We start from the raw sequence: 8,550 nt of genomic DNA on the forward strand, positions 1-8,550 counted from the left end.
ACCGGTCGGCTCTGACCGCAGTCGGCAATGCGCCGCCATAGCGCAAAAATGTCATATCGCCTAATCAGCAATTCATATTTGCGTATGGTAGTGGTCTCACAGCAAAATAGTTTGAGAATGGTCGTCTCTGCCGCGCACACACACAAACATTTTGTTATTACCCTCCGTAACTCCAGAAGTGCCCGGCTGGTCAGAAATGGGTGCATACGCCGTTGAGGCACTCAGTGGCATATATCAATGACGTCATCATCGACAGCGGTTCCAACGATACCTGATAGCTGTAAAACGGTACGAACGAAAATGCACGGTGGTTTACATCCCGAGCGTACGCAAGGTACTTAGCCGGGCCAACGTAATCCTGCAACACGCTAACGCCCATCCTGTAACCTGGAGCTAAATGGCAATGCCCTATGCATACATGCTGCTGAGTATCAGGATTCTCTCATGAACAAGATATGTTCCTCGCACCGAACCACGGGAGTGACGAACGGAGCCCCCCCCCCCCCCCCCCCCCTGACACCACACCGGCGACGCCGACAGTCAACCTCTCAACTCTCCACTGCCGCTGCGCCGCCGCCCGCGTGACGTCACGCGACTCGTCGCGGTGCGTAAAGAACAGAACTGTGCAAAGAAGAAGGGGAACTGTGCCTGACGCCACCGGACTTTGGCTCTCGCTTCTGCCGGCGCTGACCCACCCCGGGCCCCTTTTTAGTCGCAAGAGGGGGACGTTGTCAAAAATTTGAGGGGTTTGGAAGCATTTGAGTCGTTTCTTTTCATGTACCGCCGAAACCCTAGTGTTAAATTATCTTAGCTGTTGAGAGGTTGCTCAGTTGTTGAGAACTGCAGTTGTTCTCTGGAGGACTGCTTGAGGCCTGCTCCAGGCCGCCCGGAGGCATTATGCCCTCCAGCACGCTGGTACGGTAACCAGAGACTTCCGTCAAAGACAACTGGCTCTGCTCCAGAATCGTCATGCTTTGGAAAGCAGGTAGTGTACTATATGGTTTTGTACTGTTCACCTCGTACTTGACGTACAATTTTGCCAAAATTTACAGCGCGGGCCTCCTTGTCTGAGTTATTGGTAATTACGCAGGATGAACATGGCGAAGACAAACTTATTTTATCTGTTTCATTTCTCTGAGCGCTTTCATGGACAAATATTAGCAAACACAGTTTTGGAACCATGGAGCAAGAAAAATGGCAGCATTCTTTTCGAAACTGGGGATGGCGATGTTTGCCCACACTTTACTGCTTCATCACTCATTTCAGACATTTTTGACAAGTGCGCCTATTAGTCATTGGGAACTGCTTTTGTTACCGCTAGCCGCAGGCCATGCATTGCAGAGGCATAGAGCGAATGCCTGAAACGACCAAAACTCACGGTTTAATGGGTGAGTGGACCGGAAAGCAGCCGCTATTAAAATCACCTATCGAGACAATATCGCATTCTCGTATTGACAGCTGACAGCAACTATGCATCAGTCTCTAATAATGACAGCGATAAGCTTGTTTGCATTGTTGTGCCAAGATAAATACAACACTCTACTTCTTTCTCACAAAAATAAGTGTTTCGCTTGATTGGCACCATAAATGGCACCATTAATACGTTTATTCGTTGTAATTGCGACCGCAGGAAGACACATCTAAACTCAGCATTCACGCTAGTACTCCATGTAATTAGCATTACTTTGATAGAGCGCATGTGTAGTGTATTTCTGTACTGCTATGCGACGTAGCTGCTCTTATTTTTACCAACCTCGATAAACGACTTAACATTCAATCAGCTCTTACAGTACCAAAATCCGTGCACATGATAAATCACCACACTTAGGACGTGGGGCAGTGTTATGAGGTACTGCATATCGCTATTTTCAGGGGCCATCCTGCGCAACACACCGCGAACGAAACGAAATGAAGCGGAATAGGTAGCACGGAAATGGTTTCGGCGGGATAGACTGCGACGACGGAAGGAAGCATCGTGCTAACAACGGCAACAACGGTAACGCATAGCATCTGTTGAATGGTTTAGTGATTCTTGCCTCGAGCATAATAACAGAAAAGGGCATGTTTTGTGCAACGGTGTCGTTGCCATGGCAATTTCGGACAAACACTGGTGACTAAACCTTGAATAGGCTTTTAATTAATGATATAAGGCTACCTGCTTGGAATTACGGTGGTCCACCAATCACGAGAGGGCGCGTCAGTGAAGCCTTACTGAGGCCCAACTGGGATGGTTACAAAAGTCCCATCTGGGCTAGCTATATGGGTTCCATCTGGGCTGGTTAGGCGGGTCCCAGATGGACATAACCATTGAGCCCCAGCTAAACATGCCCATGTGAGTCCCAATTGGGTAGCCCAGGTAGCTGCCAATATGGGAAAAAGCTGGCCATGCTTACTTGGGTTCCAAATGGGCAGCCCAAGTGGGTTCCGGTTTGGCTCCATATGGGCCCCAGTTGGACTGCCCATGTGTGATCCGGGCGGTTGCACATGACATGTCCACCTGGGATCAGAGCGGGCAGCCCCGATGGGTCCCATAGGACGGCCCATCTCGAACCCATATGGGTCCCAATTGGACACGCAGGCTGGGACTAATTCTGAACATAACGATGAAAGCTGTTTTGTCCTATCTGAAAAAAAAACTTTTGGATAACCCTATTGAAAAAGTCACTTTGGAAAATGTTGGTTTGAGTAACTCTCCCGCTAAGTTAGGCCAATGCGTGTTTGGGGCGTTCAACTCCAAGCAGCGAGAATATTGGAAGACCGTAAAGGACCAAGCTGGAGACCAGATAATAGCCCACTTGAAGCCCATGCCCACGATGCTTAGCTGGCGCTCATGCAGCCCGTGTGGGACCCATTTTGGTACGTTGGCTGGGATTCATAACAATGCACATCAAAATTTGATAACGGACGGGGACATGCTCAGCACCCAACCCCTTCAAAACTTTCCTGGTCCAGCTCTAATTAAGCCTAGACACGAGCCCACCTGCAGCCCACGTTTACATGAGCCCAGCTTGCCCACAGATGGCACATATGGACCCCATGGAAGCAAGCATTCGCTCATTGTGAAGGGTTTCGTATTCATGTGATAATTCCGATGGGATAGGACAAGGCATGAATAATCCTGGCGCACTAACAATATGGCATGAGGTGGGCGTGCCTTGTGATGCCCAGCTAAAGCCCAGCTACTAGCTCACCTGTAGGCCCGTGCCCATATCAACCCAGTTGCCGCACGTTTAGCACATGTGGGTCTCATTCGGGAATACCGCTCCCCTGGGGAGTTTTGGTGGGATTGAAAAAACAAAACGGATGGTGATATCAAAACCCAATTTTCGGCAGTTTTCATTTAGAGTTTCTACACGTGTTGGTAAAAGAGGCATTTCGCGATAACTCAGGTTAGACGTGAATTTGACTTCAGCTTCAGGCTCGAGCATTGAATAGTGAATGTTGCCCAACATCTTTGAAACTTCATACATTAGTTCATAAACGAGGGACACGCACACGCACACACACACACACACACACACACACATATATATATATATATATATATATATATATATATATATATATATATATATATATATAAACAACTGCTGCAAGCGTATTAATATAGCGGATCATTACTGCGTCATGCCTGTTGGAAGTCAAGAGGCTGAATTATGAACACTGTTGTGAGCACCTTTATGAACTTCTATGAAATGAATACATGGGATAGAACGTCAGTCTCTGCGGGTGCAGTGGGCTCAGGGTACGATGCTGTTCCCCAATATGCCTTTAAGCTCCGGCACGTTTCTTAGAATGGTCTTATGAGTTCCATGTGGCGTGCATGCACCCGTTCGGCTCATGCACGTCGAGACGATTCCTGCCCATGCTGCGGCCGAACAAGACATGCCGACGGAGTGTGCTGTCCCGCCGTGGATGTACCGTTCCATGCATGCGGTATTACTGGTCACTTCGCGCCGATGTGCACCACTCAGCCGCCCGCTCGTGGCGCCCCAGGCGGCGGTCGCCGCTGGCAGAGCGCCAGGTCACGTGACCGCGCGGCCGGCGACCGGCCATCCGGCCGGAGTGAGTCGGGATCACGAGGCGTTGGGCGCGTGTTGCCGCGCCGGCGAGTGCAGCCGGGAAGAGATAGGGGATGCGGTGAGTCATTGCCGATGTCCTCATGGATCGGCTGGCCACAACGCCGCCGCGGCCTCCGCCTACGCGGGTGGAGATGACGCGCACCCACCCGGCGAGCTCTACGGCCGCGCTATGCGCGCCAGATACAGATGATGACCGCTGTTGCTGGTCTTGTTGTATAACCACTATAGCCACGATTGTGCAACACAAACATTTGCCACTGTTGGGGAAAACATGCGTTAACTTTTATCTGCGCCCCCTCCCCTCCCTGTGCTTTTTAAAGCTGCCGCATGTTGCAGCCAATTGTTCTTTACCTCAATCCAGACATTTTCATTTGAAAGACTCGCCAAAGGCTTGTAGACTGGCTTAACATATGCCGGAGCTACGATAGCAAGAATGTTAGGTGCATGCAGGCTACTAATTAGCACAAAATTAACATGATATTAAGAGTGATGTGCTTAGGTAGTTATTGCCCAGTATACGATAACTGTTCTGTATGTGTTTGGTTCAGTATTCGCTCTTGGTGTGTTAACATTTAGCGGGCTCAGAGCTTCCAGTTATGAGACTGCTTTGTTTCAACGAGATCGATTCTCTCCGGAAGCCAGGTGCGGTCATCTGACGGTGTTTTGATTCTCTCCGGAAGCCAGGTGCGGTCATCTGACGGTGTTTTGATTCTCTCCGGAAGCCGGGTGCGGTCATCTGACGGTGTTTTGATTCTCTCCGGAAGCCGGGTACAGTCATCTGACGGTGTTTTGATTCTCTCCGGAAGCCAGGTGCGGTCATCTGACGATGTTTTGATTCTCTCCGGAAGCCGGTTGCGGTCAGCCGACGGTGTTTTATTTCCGGATATAGCACTCAGCTACCGGCTCCCTTGTCGACTTTTCCCATCCTGTGGAATGCTGTTAGTATTTATATAAATAATACAAGTATGTACGCTATTAATGCGGTAACTGGTTTAGTGATTTGGTCCTTCCGTGTTGGGTATTTTTATGACATATGCAGCATAACCTAAGTAGGCAGTTCTCCAAATGAGCGCAAACCTCATATTGACTCTTAACCAGGAGCCACAGCCCACAAGTAAACCTCGCATTGACTGTTGACCACGAGCCACAGTCCACAAGTAATCAAAATATTCACTCCACACAAGATTATATTAGCTGAGAATGACCTACATTCACGAAATGAATTCTAATTTGGTGAGAAATCTCACCGTCCAAATCTACATCCGTCTCCCCGCCCCCAGTCCAAAGAGTTTGCACCAATGACACATATTTCAGAAATAACTTAAACTGCATTTACAGTCGCAGGAAACAGAGGATGCCCTAAAACGTCATTCAATTACACTTTCTTCCGCCACGTGGGACAATGTGGAGAGCAATCTGTACCAGCTTCCAACATTCCGGTTGCCGAACACAGGCATGCAAATATAATGTCTAAAACAAGCAGGTCTGTACTGTAACCACTAGTTGGAGAGTACTTAATCCAGGTGGATCGGTTGTGACATTCATTTTGCAGAAAACGGGGTAGATGAATTTCTAGCCAGCCCAATTGGAACAGCAAAGGAGGAAACGTTTCGCACAAGCTGAATGTCTTTTGTCTTGTGATGTGTATGTTATGCTGTTTATCAAATCTCAGTCCCCGATATCAGGAGACCGACCATGCTATCCGTAACGCATGTTGGGCTAATAGCGCGATTTAGAAAGTAGGCTACCGGTGGTGTCATCACCCCATTCACCACCCTTTCCTCATAATCAATAGATATGTGTTCATTCATTCGCCTCCACCACCGTGTCGCACCGCCCGTCCTAAACGGAGCGTAGGGCAGCGTGACCCTTCAAGTTCCACACCCTCCACAGCGGGCCTCCTTTGTACTGACCGAGCGACTGAAGACGACCAGCTCCGACAGCCAACACTTTGCACCTGGAGTGACTAGAACTGACAGCAAATCGGATAAGTATTGCTGAAACCAGACCCAGTCATGGAGGCGTTGGCGCCCTCCCCCCCCCCCCCCCCCCCTTCTCCCTTAGGTACCGAGTGGGCTCGAGACAGACGATTAGGGGCCAGACTTCAGGACCGGCTGGGCTATCCAGAGATTGTATCAAGGCCCTGGCATGCCGGAAATTGTCCTCAAGGGAGAACCTAAAAGCGGGTGTAGCGTTGGCAAGGGCCCGAACATACCCGAGAATTGTTTACTGAGCAGCTGGATAGGGATGGCAGGGATAAGAAGGATGGGACTTCGAACGCCAAAGAATTTATTACGTTGGCTGGGTCGCGCTGATGCTGAAAGAAGACATGAGGAGCTATGATGAGGGTCCACATCGAGACACTACCAGGGCCCTGTGCAAGGCAGGGAAGCGGAGCGGTGCAGAGAGGCGAGTAGTCCGACCCAACGCACGGCCACCTGTATGTTGTAAAGAAAATGGTCTCGTTGCGAAGATGCAGTCGCTTGCGACAGTTCGGGACAAACTGTCATGATCAAACTTAGATTTGACACTTCCTCATTCATTTCCACCATCAGATTCGTCATCAACATGGAATGCTGTAAAGACTCATTTGTTCGTATAAATAAGAAAACGGCACAAACGTCACAAAATATAACGTATAATAGGCATTGAAGTCATGCGAAATGCTTCATAATAACACAAAAACAGTCGAATCGACCCCGTCCTGAAAAATGGTCGATTGTGATCAACGAAGATGAGAAAGCACTGGTTTGCCATTCTGCGTTATTAAGCTGTTGGTGCTAAATGTGGATGATTTAAGTAATTAATAGCTCATGAAATGCAACGTTCAAACATCTTGTTCCAATTCATCAATGTTCCATACGGTTTCGCGAACACAACCATTACGAAAGATTAAACGGAGTATGCACTGCACGAGATGTCGACGTCAAACACCAGTATCCGCAAAAGAGAAAAGACATCCAGCGGAAGAGTAGCGACATCAAAGTGTGACATCGAATGACAGAGGGGAGGGACAAAAAAGTTCAAAAGTTTTAAACAAACCAAAGACCGTCAAGCATTGCGTTAAGAAACTCAACGATAATCTAAAACCTACCAATAGTAAAATATAACATAGACGTCATGTTTCCCTCAGCAAGATAATCTCCTGCAACCTTTGTATCTATACCGTTGCAAAATCCTTCAATGTAGGATCCATACAGCCGCCATATTCATATGAGAGACGGACTAGCGTATTCACACTTCGGGTGTCGAGCTCCGGCGGCAGCACCGATGGCCAGGGCTTGGCTCCCCGTCTAGGGTGGGCGGGTGGCGGGCGAAAACAATCGCTGCACGAGCAGTCATGGCCGCCAGCTGATGGCAGCACAAGTCGCCAGTGCACGGATGGAGAGCGTCACTCGCTGATGCCCATAATGTGATTGCGATGTGCGCATATCAGCACGTTTGTTCACTGGATGATGCACAATGTGAACCAAGCTGGCATTGTCCTTCACGCACCACACCGAAATAGTAGTTGCTGGCGTGGATGCGTAACACCCAACATACGATGCGCAGCGAAATAGATAATTCCAACACGTCTACTGAGCGCGGCAAACGGGGAGACCGCCGGTGGCATACATACACAAACACACAAACACACACACACACACACACACACACACACACACACACACACACACACACACACACACACACACACACACACACACACACACATATATATATATATATATATATATATATATATATATATATATATATATATATATGTATATATATATATATATATATATATATATATATATATATATGTGTGTGTGTGTGTGTGTGTGTGTGTGTGTGTGTGTGTGTGTGTGTGTGTGTGTGTTTGGATGACACACTGTGACGTCACGCCGTAGCAGAGCAAAGCTGGCGCGTCTGACTTACGTCACGGCAAGGTGTGTCTTTTCTTGGTGGATGCTGATAGAAAAGGGGTGAAAAAGTGACAACGGCACCAGGTGTTCCCAGGCGGTCACCCATCCAAGTACTAACCGGGCCCGATGCTGCTTAACTTCAGTGATCGGACGGGAACTGGTGTTCTCAGCATGGTATGGTCGTCGCCGAGCGAACGCGTTGCCGGTGGCCGCGCGAATGCGCGCGCGATTAGCGCATGACAACCGGCGTGCCCTTCTGGCATGCGGCCGCCAACTTCCTATGGCAGACGGACAAGCGCATTCACACTTCGGGTGTCGAGCTTCGGCGGCGGCAGCGATGGCCAGGGCTTGGCTCCCCGTCTAGGGTGGGCGCGTGGGGGCGAAAACAATCGCTGCACGAGCAGTCATGGCCGCCCACTGAGGGCAGCTCAAGTGGCCAGTGCACGAATGGAGAGCATCACTCGCTGATGCCCATAATGTGATTGCGATGTGCGCAAATCAGCACATTTGTTCACTGGATGATGCACAAGGTGTACCAAGCTGGCATTGTCCTTCAC

The 8,550-nt window shown here is 49.2% G+C and overlaps 1 non-coding gene across 1 annotated transcript; it reads right to left on the reverse strand.

Moving 5' to 3' along the window:
- Positions 1 to 8,062: 8,062 nt before the first annotated feature.
- LOC119106501 (5S ribosomal RNA) lies at positions 8,063 to 8,181 on the reverse strand. Its single transcript, XR_005095157.1, has one exon. It is a non-coding gene; the product is annotated as a 5S ribosomal RNA (ribosomal RNA).
- Between the last annotated feature and the right edge of the window lie 369 nt (positions 8,182 to 8,550).

This window comes from Pollicipes pollicipes, unplaced genomic scaffold, assembly GCF_011947565.3.
Source record: "Pollicipes pollicipes isolate AB1234 unplaced genomic scaffold, Ppol_2.1 Scaffold_6138;HRSCAF=7277_pilon_pilon_pilon, whole genome shotgun sequence".
NCBI classification, from domain to species: Eukaryota; Metazoa; Arthropoda; class Thecostraca; order Pollicipedomorpha; family Pollicipedidae; genus Pollicipes; species Pollicipes pollicipes.